We start from the raw sequence: 2,839 nt of genomic DNA on the forward strand, positions 1-2,839 counted from the left end.
CTGGTGGGGACTTAAACCTGACTACACACAGACTCATGGGGACTCGTGTCACGGTGGGGACCTAAATTGTGGTCCCCACGGGTACAAAAGCTTATAAGTCATACAGAATTACGTTTTTTTGAAAATCTAAAAATGCAGAAAGTTTCCTGTGAGGGGTAGGTTTAGGGGTAGGGTTGGTGTAGGGCAATAGAATATACAGTCTGTACAGTATAAAAACCATTACGCCTATGGAGAGTCCCCACAAACCATAAAAACAAACCTGTGTGTGTGTGTGTGTTTACACTAAAATCAGCTGATCTCTGACCATGTGATTTGAATCTGGCATTTGCCAACTGTGTCCTGAATATTAAAGCCATTATAGGTGAAAAAAAAGGACTAACGTTTGCTTATTCTATTTTTCAGAACCTCATATTCTGCTGTTTAGGAGACCGCTACCAAAACAGTGACGGTCAGAGACACTTGTCTCCTCTGGAACATGCCTGTGGTTGTCAGTGAATACTAGAGAACTTAACCACGTTTCTGGACTCCTGTGACCATGATGCTGCGTTTCACTGCGATTATGCCCGAACAGAATCAAGGGATTGTAGGAAATGCATTTTCAGTGAAAATGTAAGGGCTCTTAACTAAATCATGCGACTCAAGTGCATCTCTGAGTGAAGCTGAACCTTTAATAAAAGTCTGTGCTGCATCGTCAGTGTTTAGAAACCTAAATTAGTGTTTAAGTGGCTGAGCTAAATTCATTTTGGGGATAAAAGATGTACTGTATGCTAAAGGGAGATCATTTGTGTGTATCTAGTTAACGTATTGGCCATTCTCAGGTTGAAATTCTTCGTTTGCATTCATTCTTCAGGGAAGGCGATTGTAATACTGTACAGATGCTTTATAAAGTTTAAAATGTGCTTCTATCAAGTATAAAACTTTGTTAATAAGGTAGTTGTAGAAGAAGAGCCATGATGACGGCACTATCAGCAACTGTGCTACTTAAGAACAGGGTTTATATGGAGAGAGGAAAAAGGTTTTGACCCTTTATCATAAATTACTTTTGAAAAAAGAATGAAATGATGACTGTGTATACTTATTTTATCCTTGCTGCTCTTTATAATAAAAAATATTAAAATGCCACCTCGTATCTGCTTTGTGTAAAGTTTTTCTATCAGCACTTGATGGCGCCACATTGCAACTAATGCTGTGGTTCGGTGTTCCTAATATTGGACTTAATTGTTAAAGGGATACTTCATTGCTGGCAGGTAGGGTATTGATAAAAAAAATTGGCTGTCTATGCAGTAGAAACGCGGTTTAAAAATGTGCTACACGACTAGAGGGGAAAAAACGAGAATTGAGGGATGTGGCGAAAAAGGTAGGAAAACTACAACTCCCATAATGCACTGGGCTCGCGCAGACTATCCGTGAGCGGGGATACAAAAAGGCGGAACTACGATCTGTAGTTTTCACAAACATTGTTAATTTACTTAAGCTGGTTGAAAATCGGGGAACTTACCCTTTAAAGCAACTACTATTTTAAAAAAAAACATATTTACAACACTTTCATGTTGTATCCCTCGTTAATTTGGATAAATTATAATAATAAAATACAAATGTGTTCCCTTTTTCAGGGGGGATGCAGAATATTTAACGTGCTTTATCAGATTTCTATTGTCATCATTTTTATAAATTTACATCAATTGCGTTTTATTGTTTGCAACACGAGTCCTGTTTTGTTTCTGCAAACAATGCCGATATAAACTATTTGATTCAATGCTAAACCCCCAGACACCTTTCCTGGCCTTAATATCTACGCTAAATAAGACGAAAATCACAACATTTGCTTGTTGTGTGACTTCGATAGCTGTCAAAATGACAAAAGCCACTAGCTTTGCCTTGTTTGAACTGTGAAACATTAAACAGGCCTGTTCAATGCTCATAAAGGTCCCTGGCCTTTGCTGGATCATGACCAAATCTACTTACAAATGCTTAAGTCTGTTTTATCAAAGTATGTTTTAATTAAATTTACTTTGCATTAAATTGACTCACCTGTGGCTGGATCTCACTCATTTCCTGTTTCTGTAGGAATTGATTTGAAACCATTGATTTAAGAACCTCGTACTGAATGTGCATTGTGTGACAGCTATGCTGCATTATATACTGTTGCATATGCATACAAAAATTGCATGCTAGTTTTCAAAACATTGGTTGCTGGTCTATAAAATGTGATATGAAACGCATGTATGTACTGTATCTGTCCACTTTTGGTTTTATGCAGAAGGATGAATTTTTACTAAAGCAATAAGGACTGAGAGGATTCACCTACCCTTGTTTAGAGGTTTAAACAATGACTTTAATAGGTTTGTAAGAGTCTGTGTGTGTGTTATAGAGGTCTGGATCAGCTGGTAAAGCAGCAGGACTTGATAGAAGGATAAATGACGACAGCATTGACCTTGGTTATTATCATTAACTAAAACTAAAGCCATAAAAATAACCATTTCTGTTACTTGAAACAAAATAAAATACCTAAATGAATTTTATTTCAACTAGTTGCCGAAGTAACATTACTCATTTTAAAATTAAATTGACGTACCAAAATAACTAAAATGATAATGAAAATGGAAAACAAAAATAAAAACAAATTCAAAATCTCAATGATAATGAAATAACATTGGTACAAATGCATCACATGCGTTTAGAAAACATGGTTACAGTCTCACAAATTATAGAAATATTATTTATTGTGGTTGCAACCTCTTTTGGAGGACCAGTAACTTCTTTGAAATATATCTGCTCAGATAAACACACGATTATTTAAATAACTCAAGAGGACTATTATAAACACAAATGTTGCTTT

General features: G+C 36.0%; 1 long non-coding RNA gene across 1 annotated transcript in view; it reads left to right on the plus strand.

The window, feature by feature from the left end:
* Positions 1-1,045, plus strand: part of LOC107585705 (uncharacterized) — a 4,665-nt gene extending 3,620 nt beyond the window's left edge. Inside the window, exon 2 of the long non-coding RNA XR_001609278.1 lies at positions 1,016-1,045. This is a non-coding gene — a long non-coding RNA (uncharacterized lncRNA). The remainder of the gene's footprint in view (positions 1-1,015) is intronic.
* Positions 1,046-2,839: the final 1,794 nt, after the last annotated feature.

Source organism: Sinocyclocheilus grahami, unplaced genomic scaffold, assembly GCF_001515645.1.
Source record: "Sinocyclocheilus grahami isolate Dianchi unplaced genomic scaffold, SAMN03320097.WGS_v1.1 scaffold73.1, whole genome shotgun sequence".
Lineage (NCBI taxonomy): Eukaryota > Metazoa > Chordata > Actinopteri > Cypriniformes > Cyprinidae > Sinocyclocheilus > Sinocyclocheilus grahami.